Raw genomic sequence first — 20964 nt, 5'->3', positions numbered from 1 at the left:
CTAAGTAATGGTGTTGCAGAATAAGTGTTTTTACACAATGTTATGATGTCACATTGAAGATGATGCCCTTCTGGATCTAAATGATCCGACTTAGTGTTTTCACCCGTCTGGACATTTGAGAGAAAATTGTGTCATTATCCTTGAAAAACTTCCAAAAACATGTTTCATAAGCCCACAGTGAGCTTGCCCCTTGACTGCCACGTTCAGATCCGTTCATTCTTGAGTCCAAGTCAACATTTGTGCCAGATGTAATTAAATCCCTTGCAGCTGCTCCTGAAATATCACTTTCACGAGACAGCAACGGACATGAGATTACTGGGACCTTGGTCTTTTGACCTCTGACCACAAAAATCTAATCAGTTCACCTCTGAGTCCAAAGTGAACGTCTGTGCCACACTGGGAGAAACCCGTTTAAAGCTTTCAAAAGGACAGCTTGGCATAGAGATCGGCACCGTTTTTCCTAATTATTGCAGACATGCTGTGAAACCTCAAACAACTGGTCGACCAACAGAAAATTAATCATTAGTCATTAATCATGGCTAACTCCCTCAAATGTAAGGATTTGCTGTGGTTCTTTGTTAAATGCAGAAAACAATTTTGCAGATGAATCGCAGCCTAACTCTGACGTAATATTTGAACTAACGGTGGCTGTTTTTTTGTTTTTTTAATTCACCCCCTTTCTTCAATCAGCTGATTGTTCTGTCTTCTTTACACAGATTTATTTGGGACTCTTAATGATGAACTCACTGATGGGTCTGATAGGGTTAGAGAGGTCATTTATCATAATAACAAATATAAAATGCTTTGTCATAATGAAGTAAACTGTAATCAGTTATACATGCATTACTGTTAAGCTCTCAGGGCTGTGTGTGTGTGTGTGTGTGTGTGTGTGTGTGTGTGTGTGTGTGTGTGTGTGTGTGTGTGTGTGTGTGGTAGAGCCAGTGAGTCTGGGGGGTGAGGGTTATTATCATTCAGTCACTGTAGGCTCACGCTGAGATAGTTAATGAAGTTAGCACAGCGTATGATATGGCACTGCTAAATATATTAACGCACACAGACAAAGACAGGGACAGGGAGATGGTGAGGGGGGAACAAAGAGAGAGCATGAGACAAAGGAAAGGTGTGCACTAAAAAGAAATAGGAAAAAAATATAACATGAAAGCTAAGGATGCCATTATTAGCTTCATTTAGTGCAAATGAGACTGATATTTACTGTTCTACGCTCTCAGCTAGAAGAGATTACACATCATCGACTTACATATCAAATCAAGGGCTTCATTACCAGCCATGACTGTGTAGCTGGTATTGTTTTCAGCTTGTGAGGCTGCCTGTCTGTGAGTGTCTCTCATTTAAATGAATACTGTAGCAGGAGGTAACACAAAGGTGGTCTGTCTGCACAGATTTTGTCAAGATAGCATTGCAACCCTGCAAAATACTGTCCCGAATCATTATGGGTGTGTCGTTGAGTTTAAAATGAACTTTGTTTACACCTGATCTCTTCTCACACACATGCAGGCAAATTTCTGGACGGCTGAGTTCAGAGTGCCCTAAAGGTAAGCCATACGGCAGCACTACAGACAAAGCTAGAGACCGTGTTGAGCTGGGATCACACCAGCAGCGAAGCCTGGGTGTTCTTGGACAAAAACCCATTATGAAAATATTACATGTTCGTACATCAACTAAAGGTGTAGTGTAGTGGTTTACGCATTTGCCTAGCAAGCGAAAGATCCCCAGACGTGACACCAATCTCTTTGGGGTTGCATCAAACAGGGCATGCGCTGTAAAAAGAAATCTGCCAAATGAAACATGTAGACCTGCTGTCTGTGGTAATCCATGTGAATAACAAAGCAGCTGAAAGGTATCTGATACAGAATATTTAATATAAGCATTAAAAATACAAATGATTGTGTAACCATGGTTGTTTGTTTGTTCGGTGTTAATGTTCTAGCGCTAGCATGAGGCTATGAACCCATTGTGGTACATTTTTGGCTGCACCAAAAGCCTCTTTTGAAATATACTTTGGTCATTCTCAGATCATCTCAGTCACTTGTACTTTTGAAAAGCTGAAAAAGAGCAACACTACTGGGAAACGTAAAAATGTTTGCCTTGAAAGTAAAAGTTGTGATTCAATTGTGTTCCAAAAGGTGCAAGTTTTACTTTGAAGAAACTTTTTGCAGTTTCTTTCAAATTTAGCAAGTAGTTGGGGAGTTTTTTGGTACAACATCAACCTAGCATCTGCCACCATCCTCCCATAAATGCTCGCCAACCAGTTGTTTTTTCCGTGGTTGCCAGGGGTTACTGACTGATAGGCCTGTGTAAATGCAGCTTTAAGCAATAACTTACAATAACAATGACCAAATCCTCATTTTTTCCTAGCAACCTCATTGGTCACCAGGTGGTCGCCAACTTGTCTCTAGGCGTGAGGACTAACCTAATTGGTAAACACAAGTAATCAAATTTCAACTAAACATTAAAGCATCAAAGTTCTTTTGACTCTTTCAAGCTGATTCTATATTTGTAAAACTGTAGCAGAAGGCTGGTCACTGGTCATTGTTATTTTATATCTCTATATAAATAAAATCATATTTAATACACTTTTTTTTAAAATCCCAAAGTTTACGCTCAATATTTAACATAAAGTAGGGCTGATGGGCACTGGAGGAAGTCCTGCACAGATGGGAACATCCCAACAGTACCAGGCACGCTGTCATGACTACAACCGTAACAGTGCATAAACTTCACCAATCAGACCGTCGTTTTAAAAATGAGTTACTGAATGTGAGAGCTACACGGAAAAGGAAGGTGTATGAATGAGTGTGCGGCGTGCTGACATATGTGCATCCATCCATGTGTGGGTTTCTGTGTCAGGGCAGGTCTGCTGTGCTTGCACTTGACAGCACCTGCTGTTATTGGACACACTGGGCTCAGATGGCTCAACAATGTGTGTGTGTGTGTGTGTGTGTGTGTGTGTGTGTGTGTGTGTGTGTGTGTGTGTGTGTGTGTGTGAGTGAGATAGAGAGAGAGAGAGACTGTGCTTCTCTGTGTGAGTGCCTTTATGTTTGGATAGACTCTCTCTCTCTCTTTCTTTGTGTATCTGTATTATGTAAAAGTGTGTCCTCCCATTGACAATTATATAGTGGTACAATTGTGTCTCTCTCACAAGCAGGCACACACAACCATACAGACCATTATAAAAAGTCAGAGGCCTCCCAGCCTATTATAGAGGCCTCTTGGGGCCCCTCTTTCATCACCAATAATATAAACAGTCTTCACTCCAGCTGGGACACACACAGACACACACACACAGAGACACAGACACACACACACAGACACACAGACAGAGACACACACACACACACGCACTCACACAAGCAAGAGAAGTCACAGAAAGGAGTATCCAGTGGAGAAAATCTGAGAAATGAAGTAAAGAATTTCTATAGTTTAACTGTCAGTCACTTAAAAAAACAGTTGTCGGGGTTTATTGCTCTAACCTGGGTTCATATAGGAACCAATGAAAGGAATATTCAAATTCAGACCATCTGTTCGTGCACTGCACTCGTCTTTTCATGTGAAACTCTCATTACATGTCTCAGCTGCAAAACAACTAACATCAGGTGCCCCAGTAGATCATCCTTTGTATTTCACTTCTTCAATTCTCCTAACAGAAAGGAGACATGTAAGCACCCCCCCTCACCTCCCTACCCTCCTACCCACCTCAACACCTCAAAGACTAAGGAACTGGTTGTGGACTTCGGGAGGTCTAGAGCAGGTCCACTGCCGGTTCAGATAGAGGGGGAGGAGGTGGAGGTGGTCAACAAGTACAAGTACCTCGGGCTGTGGGTGGACAATAAACTGGACTGGTCATGCAACACAGAGTACCTGTATAAAAAAGCCCAAAGCCGACTGTACTTCCTCAGGAGGCTGAGGTCTTTTAACATCTGCAGGAAGCTCCTGAGGATGTTTTACCAGTCGGTGGTTGCTGGAGTACTTTTCTATGCTGTGGTGTGCTGGGGGAGCAGCACAGCAAAGAAGGACTCATCCAGGCTGGAGAAACTGATCAGGAGGGCTAGCTCTGTGGTCGGCATGAAGCTGGACACTCTGGTGACAGTGGCAGAGAAAAGGACATTAAAGAAACTGATGGACATTATGGACAATGCCAGGCATCCTCTGCACACGGCCATTAACAACCAGAAGAGTCTGTTCAGTGACAGGTTGCTTCTCCCAAAGACAAGAACTAACAGACTTAAAAACTCCTTTGTCCCACACGCCATCAGACTGTTTAACTCCTCTCTGGAGGGGAGAGGGAGGGGAAACAGGAGGACAAAGGAGGGAACAACTAAGCTGTAGTGCCTCTTCACCTCACTGTGCAATACCTTTTGTGCAATACTTTTGTAAATAGTCAACGGTGCAATAGACTCAATACTTGAAATGTGCAATTCACTTGTATTTTTATTTTTATTCCTATTTATTCTATTTATCCCCTTCGTATATTTTATTTATATTGTCTCTGTATTTATATATATGTGTGTATGTATAACTCTGTAACTTCTGTCGGTGCTGTGCTTTTTTGGAAATCGAATTTCCCAGAGGAACCCACCCGAGGGATTAATAAAGTTCTATCTTATCTTATCTTATCTTATCTTAACGCCTGCATCCTTTTTCATGAATCGTATGACAGAAGAAACAGTTTGAGTTTCTTCTGCTTTTCAACAACTTTAACTCTGGGGGAAGGGAGATGAAGAGCTGTGCATAGGAGCCTCGTTCCCAGCAGCAGTTTATGGCCTGCATGTAAGCAGATATGGCAGTTTTGTGATACGTGCAGCTGATGAAAGCTTCAGTGGTGTGCAGGTGGAGCTCCAAGCTGGCTAGCCGGGTCCTTTGGGATTAGATGCAGCTCGCTTTGATGCTGCTGACAGATTTGGACATTTCAGAGCCAATGCTTAGGCCAGGTATGCATGCACACTAGGGTTATTTTAAATGCTGTACATACACTCAACAAAAATATAAACGCAACACCTTTGTTACTGCTCCCATTCCCCATGGGATGGACGTAGAGACCTAAAATTCATTCCAGATACACAATATAACCATCCCTCCCAAACAGTGGTCACAAATCAGTCCAAATGTGTGGTAGTGGGCACATCTGCTATATTGAGATAATCCATCCCACCTCACAGGTGTGCCACATCAGGATGCTGATCTGACATCATGAGTAGTGCACAGGTGTACCTCAGACTGCCCACAACAAAAGGCCACCCTGGAATGTGCAGTTTTGTCTCACAGCAAAATGCCACAGATGCCACAAGCAATGAGGGAGCGTGCAATTGGCATGCTGACAGCAGGAATGTCAACCAGATCTGTCGCCCGTGCATTGAATGTTCATTTCTCAACCATAAGCCGTCTCCACAGGCGTTTCAGAGAATATGGCAGCAGATCCAACCGGCCTCACAACCGCAGACCTCGTGTAACCACACCAGCCCAGGACCTCCACATCCAGCAGGTTCACCTCCAAGATCGTCTGAGACCAGCCACCCAGACAGCTGCTGGAACAATTGGTTTGCACAACCAAACAATTTCTGCACAAACTGTCAGAAACCGTCTCAGGGACGCTCAACTGCATGCCCGTCGTCCTCATCGGGGTCTTGACCTGACTCCAGCTCGTCGCCGTAACAGACTTGTGTGGGCAAATGCTCACATTCGATGGCGTCTGGCACGTTGGAGAGGTGTGCGCTTCACGGATGAATCATGGTTCACATTGTTCAGGGCAGATGGCAGCTGAGAATGTCCCAGTTCTTGCATGGCCAGCATACTCACCGGACATGTCACCCATTGAGCATGTTCGGGATGTGCTTGACCGGCGTATACGACAGCGTGTACCAGTTCCCACGAATATCCAACAACCTCGCACAGCCATTGAAGTGGAGTGGACCAACATTCCACAGGCCACAATTGACAATCTGATAGACTCCATGCGACGATGTGTTGCACTGCATGAGGCAAATGGTGGTCACACCCGATACTGACCGGTTCTGGGTCCCCAGACCCCCAATAGCGCAAAAAACTGCACATTCCAGGGTGGCCTTTTGTTGTGGGCAGTCTGAGGTACACCTGTGCACTACTCATGATGTCAGATCAGCATCCTGATGTGGCACACCTGTGAGGTGGGATGGATTATCTCAATATAGCAGATGTGCCCACTACCACACATTTGGACTGATTTGTGACCACTGTTTGGGAGGGATGGTTATATTGTGTATCTGGAATGAATTTTAGGTCTCTACGTCCATCCCATGGGGAATGGGAGCAGTAACAAAGGTGTTGCGTTTATATTTTTGTTGAGTGTATGTACTGTAAATCTGCAGGTGGACACAGCAAATTACTCTCGATATGTTCTGGTCTAGCACATAAGAATACTTGGAGCTCTGGAGAGCCAATGCTTGCATCTATGAATGCGTGGAAAATAAAGTGGGTACTCCATTTCTCTGTTTAACAATGGTTCACAAAACACAGAAAACAACTTTATATTCAGCCTTCTGTCAATCTATCTAATGCCAGCACAAATTCCCTCAGGGACCAAGAATGTTTATTCCACCTACTGTTTTGTTAGCATAGACTGATGCGTGTGCTCTTCCTGGCATCAGCTTCCCAAATGCAGACGGAGTCTAAGTAGAGCTACAGTGAATCTATCACTCCCCTGCTATCCATTTACGTGGAGAGAGGCCAAATTCCTGAGAAAAAATAAAATAGATTCTGGGCTGCGTTTAAAGGGAAAGTAATCTAACTGCCAAAGTAACAAAGACCAATCACCTGCTTGTCTCAAACAATGATTTGAAGCTTTGCAAAAAACGTGATTTTTATTTGTTACCAAGCTGCAGGAGGTGAAAGGTGGCATCGACAGCAGTTTTCCACAAACGACACTGTGACCTCTGTTGCCGGCTAATTTACTCTCCTGTCGTTGATTAGCGCCGTTAATGAAACTCTGTCAGTTACACACACACACACACACTGGGGTGCAAAACCATCATAGCGTTTCGAACATTTAGGTTTTAGTGGTGAGTAAAGATACACAACCTACAACACTATCCATGTATCCAGGTTACTCCAGGCCAGTGTTAACTGTGCATATTTAAAGTGTCAGAAACAATAAACGTGTGGATTTTTATTGTTGTTTTTGTAGGCAGGTTATTTGTGGCTGATGTGATTAACACTACGGGCAGATAGGTGCAACATTTGACAGTCACAGCAAATCTGTAGAACGGTTGGCAGCGGCTGTTCTTAACTTGATTATGCAATTGAATGTTTAAAAAAATGTGACATTTGGTTGGGAAAACTAATGATTGATTGTGTAAAAAAAAGCAGGAATACTGCCAGCCGCCTGGTCTCTGGAGACGCACAGAATGCAAAGCAAGGTTTCTGCAATAAAGGTTCATAGGTCGAGAGCTGCTGGGAAGTCTGGGTAAAGTCCAGAAAACTGTGTGGTGTTGCCGAACGCATCGTACTGCTGCTAATGAATGATGATGAACAAATATCAGCTGAACAACTGAGCAAAACTGAATGGTGCCCACTCTTTTACATGTATAAACAGAGGTTATTGTACTGGACTAATTCCATGCACTCACTAAGTGTTAAGCTAAAAATAAATAAATGAATGAATAAAATCCCAATGCTTTGTACTAATAGTGCTTCTGACAGAGTCTGTCAGAGTCTGACAGACATAGGATTTTTAAGACAGATACCATTATTTCGTGATTTGAAAATTGAATATTCTTTCAGACACATGACACATAAACACATTTCCCTAATATTTACTATTATTCGCTCATTTACGCTCTGCCCGACTACCTGCTGGTTTTCGTGTTTCTGGCGTTCCAAACACGGGTGTTGTAAATAGGGACATGTAGAGTGCCCTTTGTTGGACAAACGATGGCAACGTCAACATTTGCAACATGGCTAAAAGAAGTTTCTCACAATTCATTTTTTTCCTTTTTAATTTTTAATTTATCGGCTGTTACAAATGCTGACATAGATCAGCATAGGTCAATAGTACTGGTTGCCGACATATCTAGTAGAAGTAAATATGCCTTTTGTTGAATTGTTTATCTCTGTTGTGACCATAACATTCTATTCAAATTGTCTTCCATTTCTTTTCTTTAGTTACTTTTTTAATGAATTAACTTAACTATCTGTTTGGTAAACTAAGCCTGGCAAACTGGAGACGGACTGAAAAAACCCATGAAGTAAGGTGACATAAGCGAAGCATATCTGCTAAAATATCTACCCACGTCCTCATTTTAGGTTTGGAAGCATTTTTAGTAGATAAAGGCGAATGGCTTAAGCAAGAAATGAGCTGTCGTTTGGGGCAGGCCTCGAAGGGGACTGGTAGCGGCTCCCGGGCCTGGCAGATCCCCATGTACTAAATAGAAGCGAAGAAGTGAAAGGATTGAAAAGGGGAGGGAGGGTGAGGCACATAAATGAGAACAAACAGCTTGTAGAACTGGGGGGGTCATAAGACTCGGAAGGGGCGTGTTTTGAGACGTGGTCCCGCTCCTGATATTCATAAATTTATCTCCAACAAAGATGTATTCCAACACAGCTCATAGCAGGGGAATGTGTATAAAAATGGCTGTAATGCCTGAGCAATAAATGCACAGGTTTTGTAACACCCCTTGAATTAAAGCTGAAAATCTGCACTTCAATCACGTATTGACTAACTGATTTAAACTCTACTGTGGTGGTGTACAGAGGCAAGTCTACAAAGGTTGTGTCTGTGTCCAACAAATTGTGGAGCTAATGATGCCATCAACGTAGTTTCCATCTTCAAATATTTAACTAGTTCAGCCTTATCGATCATATTTAGGTTAAAACACAGCTTATTCGGCTTTGTTCTCACTCTCCCGCTATGCTATGAGTTCAGTTGACTTTAGGCTTGTTGCTTTAGTTTTTACACTATGCAACACCACCCACTTAACATTCAGCCATCCAACTACTGACTAACACACTTCGTGAAGTCAAATATGTTTTTGCTTCTCTTTGGTTAATAAATTGGTAAAAGCTTTGCCTTTCCCATTATTTGTCATGCCTCATGGAGGTGGACAACGAAACACGCAACAGCAGGAAAAGTGTGTGTGCCGCATGGTTGTGGTTCTTGACGATGCTGTGCGCATTCCTCTGGGAGTGCTGGTGGAGGATAGTGACGTGTTGTCAGCAACTTATCGATGCTGCAGCTGTGCAAAGATGCCACACTTCCTCAGCCTCCTCGGAAAACAGACCCACTCCTGATGATGTCATATGCATACTGCGACTGTGGGGGTCCCCGCTATGTGCACACAGTGAAACATGAAACTGCTGACCCTTTTAACCTCAACAAAGCCAGTGTGGACAGAGGAAGGTTTCCACCCCTCTGCTGTCTTCTGCAGTTCATTTGTGCTGCAAATTGTTTCTGCCACACACGTGCGCACACACACTCGTACACACACGCAACACAGTGATGCAGATGCAGTGAGGGCAAAGACGCACCGAAATACTTCAGGAATAGATTAGCAGCAGAAAGAAATATGAAGCTGATGAAAGGGACAGCAGAGAGGCAGAGCAGGAAAGGGTCTTCGGTGAGGTGGAAAGAGTTGGGTCTATTTGATGATGAATGATAGATGGAAATCAAAGAATGAGCCTCGCTGCCGACAGGAGGACATCTGCACTGCGTGACTATTATGAGACACTGCCGAGCGACGAGTGTCTTTTATCTTAAACACAAGACGAAGAGAAAGAGAGAGAATGAGACAGTGAAGGATGGAGAGAGGGATCTGATGAGAGAACATGAGGAGATGGAGAGGTGATTAGGATCCCACTGTTACTGAGCAAAGAGATGAGTGGCACTGGGTGAGAGAAATGAAAATATCTCCATTCCTCCTTCCTCACCGTCTTTCCTTTCCCGACCTCCCTTTCCTTGCTCTCATCTCCTCATTTCCTCCCATCCTTTTCCTTTTCTCATCATCATCTCCCAGCCTTCTTCCTTCCTTCATCTCTCCTGCATATTTAATATGTATTCATCTGTTAACAGATCTGTTATGTCACAAAACTGCAAATTACCTCATCTGCCCCCTCCCTCTTTTCCCCCCCATTACCTCACTACCTCCCACTTCCGTGCTCGCTTCCCATATTCTCTCCACCGTCTCCCTCTTTGTCCTCTATCTCCTCGTGAAGTTTTTCCTTCCTGTCCCGCCTGCTAGACTCCTCCACCCTCACCTACTTGCTCCCTCGGCTCTTTGGCTGACAGTTTTCGCTTGGTTGTGTGACCTTTAAAAAACTGCTGATCAAATTCTGCCGCTCATCCCATTAGGAACGACAGCGAGGGAAGGAAAGCAGAGAGGGATGAAGGGGAGGAGATCAGGTCAGATGGGCTGTGGTGAGACAACAAGAAGAAGCTGGAGAACGAGCTGGCAGAGAGAAGAGGCAGTATGGAAAGCAGCAGGGATGGAGCAGAGAGAAAAATAAACAGGGAGAGAAAAAATGTGAGAAAATGCCCAGAAACATCATATATGAGTCACGCAGGGAGCATCACGACCGAGTAGCAACATCCAAGCAAATCACAAACACGGTGAAACAAATACGTCCTTTTTTTCTTTACACAACTTTCCTTTTCTGTTTCTCTAATCACCCGAAACTTATTTTTGCAATAAACCTCAGAAGCATTCGTGGTTTTACTGTTAACTTAATTAAGGCCGCCTGCCTGCGCAGTGCCCTACTGTGTACAGCAAAAGCAATCTCCCATCGATTCGGTTCGCACAACGATCAATTCATCTCCATTGGAGGCTATTAGGGACCATTTGTGGCTACTTAGAGCTCGGAGAGAGAGAGAGAGAAAAGACAGCGGGGAAAGGTGGAGCGAGCAGAGGAGAAGGAAAAAGATGAAAGGATGTCGTGATCCGAAGAAAGGGAGGGAGACCAAAAGAGTGGAAGAGGAGGAAAGAAAGAGGAAGGGGAAAGGAGCCGTGATGGAAAGAGACAATGATGATCACAGGTGAAAATCTCTATTAAATATCCAATTTCCTCCATTCAGGCCTACTCATTGTCATCACAGCTGTTCAGTTATAGCTGTAATAGCCATAATATCCTTAGTCACTCAGCCATACACGGACTATGCACTATTCCAAGTGGAAGTCCCACTTGAATTAACACTGCAGGATGGCCATAGTCATAAGCCATGCCGCTTTAGTGGAAACGGGCACTGAAAAAACATACCTGTGACTCACACAGGTGACGTGTTGCCTTTATATGAGTTGGATGAACTTTTAGGAGACTTGTGTTAAGCTACTGCTGAGCCTTCAGGTGCACCTATTATTTTTCCTGATCTTATGGGCTTTTGAGGCTGGTGAATAAGATTATGAAACTACAGCAGGAGATATGGCTTCATATTTAGTTCTGGCATAGCGTTTCGTCATGTGGATCTGAAGCTTGCATGCAGAGGTGAGGCTTAAGAATCACAGCAGGGTGTGTATTTCAGCTCCTGGTGATCATATTTCAGAGAAAAGGTGTAGAAAAGTTTAATTAGAATCCGCGACCTGCGACCAGTGTATCCCGGCTGGGATGAGCTCCAGTCACTTGTGACCGTGAGTTGGATAGAAGGTTAAGAAAATGGATGGATGGATGGAAATTGTATTAGAATTTGTCTTCAAAGGTAAAGCCATTGCTGTTATTCTGTTTTCAATGCTGATGTACTGTTTGGTATACCAAAATAGCATGCGAGAATCTTCAGTTACAGTGGAATACTGGAGCATGCAAGCCTAGGACATTACATTGGCAAAATATTTCCACAGTTGAGTCACATTACATACAATCAGACAATATAAAACATGTACACAGCTTCCAGGTCTAAAATAAAGGCAACATGGAAGGTGAATCGTTAAACTTGTATACTTTTTTGTGGCCAGCAGGGGGTGATTCCTCTGGTTGTAAAAAAAATAAAAATAAAATAAAAACCTATTGGAGAATGGCACCAGGCTTATGACCTTTATGACCTCTATTACTATTTTCGGGTCAGATTATCCAATATATGCTCATTTGCCCTCCCTCTCATATGCTGTCTATGCCCATATTGCAGAACAGTGGCCCATGTTAAACAAATTTGGGCTATGACTGTAATGTGTCTCCAAGTGCAAATGGACTTCTCTGTAAATGACATGAATGCACTAAGAAGTCCAATCACAAAGACACATCCTACTCCGAGGTGCACAGTTTGGGATGCAGACCCCCTTGCAGATTCTGCCAAAAATTATAGTTATTCTGAAAGCATTCAAAAGGTTCTCGGGTGAAAAGCTGCTGGAGTAGGGACTTTTAAGAGATTTAGGATTTTAAGCAAAGGAGAAACTGGCGGAAAGACAAAGAGGTGAGGCGAAATTATTCCCCAAACACTGAATGACAGTGAGTTAATGAAACGCTACAGATTAGACTGTGCAGGGATAATGTTTGTGGTCGATCTCATTAGAGATTCGCTCACATCTCCCACCCAACACATTAACGCTATAATGCCGGAAATGAAAATGATCATCGCAACACGAAGATATCTGGCAGCTGGAAAAATGCAACAGTGCAGCACTGATGTCTGTCGCAACCTTTGATCAGCAGACTGATCGCACACAACAAAAAATAACGACGTCTCCGCCTGAGACACACTTCATTGTATCACAGAAACTGAAAGCAGAACAATTTATTTTAGTCAGTAAAGACAAGAAAAATACTATCAGCGTGTGAAGAGGCTACACTGCAAGTAGGTGGGACTCCTAGTTTATTAGTAATTTTGAATGTTGTCAATTCAATTCTATTTATATAGCGTCAATCACAACAGTCGGCCTCTGTGGACTTTAACATTGTAAGCTAAAGACCCTACAATAATACAGAGAACCCTGTATGAGCAAGCACCCGGTGACAGTGGGAAGGAAAATCTCGTTTCTAACGGGAAGAAACCTCCAGCACTCAGGGAGGGGCAAGTTTTCTAATAAAGCCTAAATTATATGATTAGGTATATCAACTTGAATGGCCAAAGTAAGCCAATCATCACAAAAAGTGTATTTTTCTCTTAAAAATGTATCAAACTTTAAAAAGGAACCAGGTCAAGCCCTCCTTCTCAGAACCTTTTTACCTGCTAGAACTCTTTGGCAGAAAGTTTGTGGCTTAGCAGCTCTATGAGAGGATTCCCTCAATGTTTGTCTACAGGTAGATACTTCAAAGACAAAGTCTCCTTTGAGCCTGAAGTGAGGAGGCAAGCAGAAAACCTTGATCAAATGACCTCAGAGATCTACTGGTGTTACAAGGCCTCGGTGTGTCTCTTATTACAGACAGAGCTCTAAAAATGATCACAAGAATTTCTAAATGAATTCAAAATATTTTCGACAGCCAAGATGACAGATCATAATCATGGTTACATGAGAGATTTAAGTGTCGCATAAATTTTGAAATGAATACAGTGGAGTGTCATTGGCCACACTGGAAAAGTGTCTGGAGCTGTTTGGTCACACCTGAAGGTGGGATGAAAGGCCAGCACTCACAGGATCGTGTACGAATCAACCATTTAAATAACAGCCTAGAAAAAGCTTGAAGGAGGAGTCCAAACCTTCATCAAAAAGTGACACAATAAGTCAACGTATTTTCTTGGCTGGGAATGATGCCGGAAATGACACTCATGAAAGTCAAGAGAAAGTTTCAGGTCCAAGAGAATGTTTGAACGCTGGTTTTCCATGCCAGAAAGTGCTCAGGTTTACATTAGTGGCTCTTACACTTTTATATATGAAGTGATTTGCTCAGAGCTGGTAGTTTGGTCTCCAGGAGGCATTTCAGACTCTCAGACAACACTCCATCAAATGTCAGTCAGAAGTGTACAAGACTTATATTGATACGCACTATTGGACTGAACCATCCATCCTCTTCCATTTATTCAATTAACTGTTGCAGGGGGATCCTGCTGCAATTGCACCACATCACATATTAATTCAACTCAGGACCTGCTGGCTTAGCAACCCCTGTGGTTATTTTACGTGTCATCACATCAGGTCATGGTCTCTCACCACCACATTCATGTTCTGGTTTCTTCCTGTGTGCACACCTCTTTAGTCTTTTAAAGGTCTTTTCTAGTGATCAGAGACTAGAAATTAATCAATTCATTTTATTAAAGACAGGCTACAAGAAACAAAAAGGACATCATAATGTGTACAACAACAAAATGCAACCACAACTTCCTTGTGACCAGGAAAAATCAATGGTTGCCCAATGAAGTTTTATGATTCTGGTGACTGATTACAAGTAGTTGCAGCAAAAGGTATTCAATCAAACGTAACGGCACAGATTACCTGGTGAGAGAGGAATTATTTTGGTCGTTCCACAATTTTCAGGCACTGTTTTCCCTATTGTAACTGTAGCACAAGGAAGACCTGCAGTCACTCATCTACCTGGATGTGTGGACTGCTTGACTATTCTTTACATCACTTCCACTTTCCCACGCTTTCAGACTCATTTCTCTCACCATTATTCTGGCAATCAGTCATTTTCTCGCCCACGTTCTGCAAGCCGATCAGCCCCTATTCCATGTGCTTTAAATCTCAGGGCTCCTCTTTCATTCTCCCCTTTCAGGCTCATTCATGTGATCATCCTTGTCCCAACCTCCACCTCATCTCCAACTGCTTCATCTCCCCCACCATCAGCATCAGCACTCTGGGGGGCGCTGTCCTATTTCTTCATCATTGGACTCCGCTCTGCTGCGAAGTTTCATCTGAGTCTAATCGCCGAATAATTTATTACTCAAGCTTTGTACTTAAATAAAATATGTTGAGTTCTTCCAAATTATCTTTCCTTATTGAAACAAGATATTTTTTTAAAATGTGGGTGGTAAAACTGTGCACACAGAAGAAGCCAAAAGAAACCGAGTACACTGGCAAAGGTTCAAGACCACTGACTTCAGGCAGTTTCTACACTGAGTTTAAATGTCACTGCTCTGACCTGCCCAAAAAACTAGTGGTAGTACGTTTCAGGCTCCAGGGCTCCCAGTAATCGATGATTAGTGTTCCCAAAAACATGCGTCACTGTGAACTCAGACTCGAGTAAGTATTTCAAACTATATAGCCAACTATGGTTATATAAGTCTACTGTTAATCTATTGCAGCTTAATGAGGGATTTCATTTCACAAAGAATGAATGCAGTATCTAAAATATCACAGTTTAGATAAACTAAACTGTTTTTACCTGTCACAGATGGCCAGCAGTCACAATAAAAGTGTGCTGCACGACTGCCCAGCATCTCACATTAAAAATACTGGCCCAACACTTGTCACGTCTCATAGATTCTTGTCCAAATTATATGCATTTGGTTCATCTGTTTTGCACTTTTGTTGGCCTGTCATAATGTCAGTTTTTATAAATCTGGCTGCCGTGGCTGTCAGCAGATGGAAAAAGAGGACGGGAGCAGTGTTAGCCAGTTAGCAACACGCTGTAAGTGCTCTGATGTGTCATGTGGAACAACTGAGATGGATCAAGATGGCAGTGTGTTAATGAAAGCTGCGCTGCCGAGGAGCACTCGTAGGCTGTTATTATGGTCACACATCTTCACACTACAGCTCAAGACAGGCTACCTGGAAATATGATGAGTAACTACTAGCCCACAGGCAAAAATCCATTTTCCCACCTAATTTGCAGTAATAAGCCCCAGCACCTGAGCAAATTGGAACTGCAATTTGGATCCCACGGACATCTGACATTCTCAAAATGGAACGTCATTGGAAAAACAGACAGATAGATAGACGGTGCTGAAATCCTATTTCTGCAACATAATCAGAAATACCACGAGGGGGGATTTCCCTCGTTTTGTTCTTTTTGTCATTTTTTATTCGCAGCTCAGAGCGGCACTGACAAAGTACCTCAGTGATGAAATACATTCAGGTTCTCGCTCACTTCATACAAGATGCCACGGAGCCACTTACTGGGAAGCTGTTTCATCCCAGCAGTCAAGATAAAAGTTTCTTAGATAGACTGCAGTACATGATTTCACCTCTTAACTCAATGGGTTGTTCCACATTGGGACCACTGATTTGAAAGATGAAGTTCTCAATGCTGAAAAGACCTGCACTGGCATTCTACTGTGGGACTTCTTATAACTACAACTTTGAACCAGAGCTTCCACAAAGCCATTCAAGCATTGCCCAGCAACTGGGGTTCAGTCTCTTGTCCAGGGACTCTCCAGGACTGGCCAAATTCTAACCCTGCGATCAATGGAGCACCCACACCACCACCTGAGCCCCCTCTATTTATTGCTGGCCTTTTATTCTAATAATAACAATAATAATATGATGGGTAAGAAGTGCAGCAGACAACTGACTACTAAACTTACATTGCAGTAGTTTCTATCAGTGGTGGGGCAAAATTACCAAAGTGCAGGACTTATTCATTGGTGCTTATTCCTTTTCAGTTGCACACAGTCATGCAACGTATCAAACAGAATCGCTGCATTTGCTTAGTGCGGGCAATGAAATGAGACGCTACCGTATCATGAGCTACTCTGTGACTTCTTCCCCTTGGTTTCTATTTTTGTAGCATTGCTGCTAATATCATTAACTTCTGCAATTGCTCCACCTGAATTCGTTCCTCACCTCCCTTCCCTCTGTCCCTCTCTTCTGCCACGAGCACCACGGATCCGGTACACATCTCCTCGTGAATTAACTAAAGTGATTAATATTCCTTGGAAACATTTCTCTATGTAAACGTGGCATTTAAATGTCAGAAACACCGACTAATCAGTTTGGTATTTCAACAGATCTTCCCTCTCTGCCTGTGACTGTCCGCCCCTCCGTCTTTGCCTCTTTCTGCCGCTGCTCTTTTGTTTTTCTGTCAGCTGGGTGCTGCTCTCCCTCTTTCTCTCTCTCTTTGCCTGGAAACAACATCCAAAAAAGTCTGGCTGAAAAGTCTTGCTTCTGTTATCATCATCTCCTTTTTTAACAGTCAAATTGTCCCTATTATCAGTAAATCCCAGTGTAGGATAACACAGATAAAACAATGTATATTAGCTCAGCTTGCCAAGAAAAGAAAAAAAAGCCCATTCTAATCTCAAACTGTGAGGCACAATTGATCCCAATTCCCAAAATATAGACAGCATGAGGGTTATTTATAGCAGCGATATCAGAGGGGTGCACACGGCACATCTGTGCGAGACGGAGTACACACACACAGGTAGGCAGACTGCATGGATACACAGGCGCACACACGACTGGGGGGGACATCCTCTCTCTTAGACTATCAATCAGATATCATTAGGCTGCCTAAAACAAGTGCACGTGTGTCTGAGTGCCTATGACAGTGTGTGTGTGTGTGTGTGTGTGTGTGTGTGTGTGTGTGTGTGCTTGTTTGATGGCCGTGTGCCGATCCTGAGCTGAATGTGTCATTAGCGATAATTGCAGGTTGCAGCCGAAGCTCTTTGCAGTCATTTAGCGTGATTGACCATTTGATTATGATTAATATTATACACATAAACTCAATAAATGCACCTGTCCCGTCTTTTTCCACCGTCTCTTCTCCCCAACCATCTCACTTTCTTTCCCTCCACATCTTCCACTTCTTTACCGTCCGCGTCCTTTTCCCCAACTCCCAGTCCGGTCACCTTCTTTCTGATGCTCTATCCTTTTTAATATACTTATTAAGTGATGAATTTAAGGCCTTTGATGGAAACCTTGTCCATCTGTTTGTCTTCCTGCAGCTCCCTTTGAAAGCTTTCTCTTCCTCTAACTGTCTGTCAGATTGCCTTTTTTTTCTGTCTGATCTGGCCAGACCAAAGAAACGCTGACATTATCAGAGGAGACCAGAAAGAGTGAAATGCTCGGATTTATCTCAATATGTTTTATCTGCCCTGCCGCTTTGATCTAAACTGGACTGACTTTGACAAAAGCACATAAGAGAGGGGGAAGACAACAGAGCTGGGGGAAATTTAAAAAAAAAAAAAAAAAAACTTGTAGAAGCGATGAGGTTATATTTGAAATCATATTTCCAATACACTGCTCCAATATCATGATAGTTTAGCTGGGGGTTTTTGGGAACCAGTATGGGTAATTCCTTGTTATATCTTGTGGTTATACACTGAAGAACTTGAAGGTAATCGTGCAGCTGTGGTAATTTCAAACTGATGTCAAGAGTTGTACGTTTTGTGCAAATGGCTCTCTTCTCCTGCTTTTCCTCTCCTGGCTCCTTAATGGCATTGGCTTTCTCTGCTTATTGCCTTCTCCCTCCTTCTTTATCTTCTCTCCTGGTGGCTCTCTCTGTCACGGCGGGGTGCGCCGATGTGTGCGGAAACAGGACCCAAAAGCAGATGATGACGAGGAATAGTAATGATTAACAGAAAAGTGAACCTTTATTGCGATGACGGCAGGAAATGAACCAAGAGACCAAAGCAAACAGGCAAAACACTAAGAAACAAAACACTGAACTGGCAAAACACTAAGAAACAAAACACTAAAGGTACTAAGACCAAAAACTATAACTATGACCGAGGTGGAAAATAAACAGGCTAAGACTATGACTATGACTGTGACTGTAACTGTAACTCTGGTGAGAATAAACAGACGAACTGACAATGGCATGAAGAAAACAAAAGGCTTAAATACAGACATGAGGTGATCAGGGGAAGTGGCGACACATGGGGGAAAACAGCTGACAGACATAAACCTAATGACAGGACCAGGAGAGGAAAGCTAAATACAATGAACAAAGAACACATGACATTGTCAGAATAAAACAGGAAATGACAACACAACTTAACAGACCTAATACGTGATGAAATAAATAGAAAACCCCAAAACATAGAAAACCCAGGAACAATAACTGCCTAAACTAAAGGCAAATAGGAAATAACACAAACTAATAACATATCAAAAAATACAAAGAAAACTCAGAGTGCTGGGTCGGAGACCCAGCCTGTGACAGAGCCCCCCCCTTAAGGGCGGATTCCAGACGCCCTAAAACCTCGAAAAACAAAACCAAAAACAACCCACCAAGGGCGGGCGGTGGGGGTCCAGGACGGAGGGCCAGAAACAAGGCCAAAAAAACAAACAAAAACAAAACGTCCATCAAAATCACAGGAGCGCAGGGAACAGTTCATGACTCCTCAGGGGGCCGACCCGGAGGGTGACGGTCCAGAAAGTCATAGTTCATGTGATCAGGGGGCCGTCCGTGCGGACGGCAACGGCGGCGACACGGAAACGGTTCAGGGGGCCGACCTCGACGGCGGTGACGTGGAAACAGTTCAGGGGGCCGGCCGTGCGGAAGGCGACGGGGCGGGAACCGTTCAGGGGGCCGGCCGTGCGGAAGGCGGCGGCGGCGCCCAAGTGTCAGGCGTACCGGCCGAGGCTTGGAGGGCACAGGACCAGGTGACGCTGAAGCAGAGGCTGAGGCCGGACCAGGCGTAGCTGAAGCAGAGGCTGAGGCCGGACCCGGCGAGGCTGAAGACTCTGACGAGGCCGGACCCGGCGAGGCTGAAGACTCTGACGAGGCCGGACCCGGCGAGGCTGAAGACTCTGAGGCTGAGGCCGGGCCAGACGAGGACGAAGACTCTGAGGCTGAAGCCGGACCAGGTGGAGCAGGAGCAGCTGATGCAGAGGCCGGACCGGGCGAGGATGAAGGCCCTGAGGCTGCAGCTGATGAAGCACAGGCTGGAGCTGGTCCTGGCGTAGCAGAGGCAGAACCAGGTGACAGTGAGGCAGCCACAGGTGGTGAAGCAGAAGGTGGCCAGACGGGCTCCTCAGGCCCTCCAGCTGACGAGGCGTGAGGCTGAACGGGCTCCTCGGGCCCGCCAGCTGACGTGGCGTGAGGCTGGACGGGCTCCTCGGGCCCGCCAGCTGACGTGGCGTGAGGCTGGACGGGCTCCTCGGGCCCGCCAGCTGACGTGGCGTGGTGCCGGAAGGGCTCCTCGGGCCCCCCAGCAGACGTGGCGTGGTGCCGGAAGGGCTCCTCGGGCCCCCCAGCAGACGTGGCGTGGTGCCGGAAGGGCTCCTCGGGCCCCCCAGCAGACGTGGCTTGAGGCCGGAAGGGCTCCTCGGGCCCCCCAGCAGACGTGGCTTGAGGCCGGAAGGGCTCCTCGGGCCCCCCAGCAGACGTGGCGTGAGGCCGGAAGGGCTCCTCGGGCCCCCCAGCAGACGTGGCGTGGTGCCGGAAGGGCTCCTCGGGCCCCCCAGCAGACGTGGCTTGAGGCCGGAAGGGCTCCTCGGGCCCCCCAGCAGACGTGGCGTGAGGCCGGAAGGGCTCCTCGGGCCCCCCAGCAGACGTGGCTTGAGGCCGGAAGGGCTCCTCGGGCCCCCCAGCAGACGTGGCTTGAGGCCGGACGGGCTCCTCGGGCCCGCCAGCTGACGTGGCGTGAGGCTGGACGGGCTCCTCGGGCCCGCCAGCTGACGTGGCGTGGTGCTGGACGGGCTCCTCGGGCCCCCCAGCAGACGTGGCTTGAGGCCGGACATGGCGAGGCTGATGTGGTTCTCCTGAACCTTCAGCAGACGAAGCATGAAGCTGGCTGGATTCTCCTGAACCTCCAGCAGACGAAGCATGAAGCTGGCTGGATTCCCCTGAACCTCCAGCAAACGAAGCCTGAAGCTGGCTGGATTCTTCTGAACCTCCAGCAGACGAAACATGAGGCTGGCTGGGTTCTCCTGAACCTCCAGCAGACGAAACATGAGGCTGGCTGGATTCTCCTGAACCTCCAGCAGATGAAGCATGAAGCTGGCTGGGTTCTCCTGAACCTCCAGCAGACGAAGCATGAAGCTGGCTGGGTTCTCCTGAACCTCCAGCAAATGAAGCATGAAGCTGGCTGGGTTCTCCTGAACCTCCAGCAGACGAAACATGAGGCCGGACAGGCTCCCCGGGCCCTCCGGCTGACACTGAAATTGGCTGCACCAGCTGTACCTCCGTCTCCGGCTCCAAACCGGCCTGGATAGCAGTCCCACAGCAGCTTAG

At 45.1% G+C, this 20964-nt stretch overlaps 1 protein-coding gene across 1 annotated transcript in view; it reads right to left on the bottom strand.

The window, feature by feature from the left end:
- The window catches only part of nkain2 (sodium/potassium transporting ATPase interacting 2), a 107996-nt gene that overhangs the window by 49509 nt on the left and 37523 nt on the right, over positions 1-20964 (bottom strand). The window lies entirely within an intron of this gene.

The sequence above is a fragment of the Maylandia zebra genome, linkage group LG15, assembly GCF_041146795.1.
Source record: "Maylandia zebra isolate NMK-2024a linkage group LG15, Mzebra_GT3a, whole genome shotgun sequence".
Classification (NCBI taxonomy): Eukaryota; Metazoa; Chordata; class Actinopteri; order Cichliformes; family Cichlidae; genus Maylandia; species Maylandia zebra.
Note: the sequence above shows the minus strand (reverse complement) of the source record. Positions and strands in the feature narration are given on the sequence as shown.